The following is a 308-nucleotide window of genomic DNA, read 5'->3' as shown; positions in this document are numbered from 1 at the left end:
GTGCGGGTGAGGTTCGAAGATATGCAGTACTCAATTCAGTACTTTAGAAAATTTCACTCAATTTGATATTAAATATTCAGAGATACTCTTTTAGATTTCTTACATAATAGCAAAAGACATACCTTGAGGGGGAACAATTATCTTCCTGATCTAATCAGGAATAGTAGAAATAGTACATGGAAAACAATATAATGACAAAAGCTAAAATGCATTTTTTGGTCAGCACACACCACTGGAATTGGCAAAAAAAATACAAAAAGCCACACACACACACACACACACACACACACACACACACCTGAAGATCA

Source organism: Lipotes vexillifer, unplaced genomic scaffold (genome assembly GCF_000442215.2).
Source record: "Lipotes vexillifer unplaced genomic scaffold, Lipotes_vexillifer_v1.1 scaffold1106, whole genome shotgun sequence".
Classification (NCBI taxonomy): domain Eukaryota; kingdom Metazoa; phylum Chordata; class Mammalia; order Artiodactyla; family Lipotidae; genus Lipotes; species Lipotes vexillifer.
The sequence above is the reverse complement of the archived record's forward strand: the minus strand, read 5'-3'. Positions refer to the sequence as shown.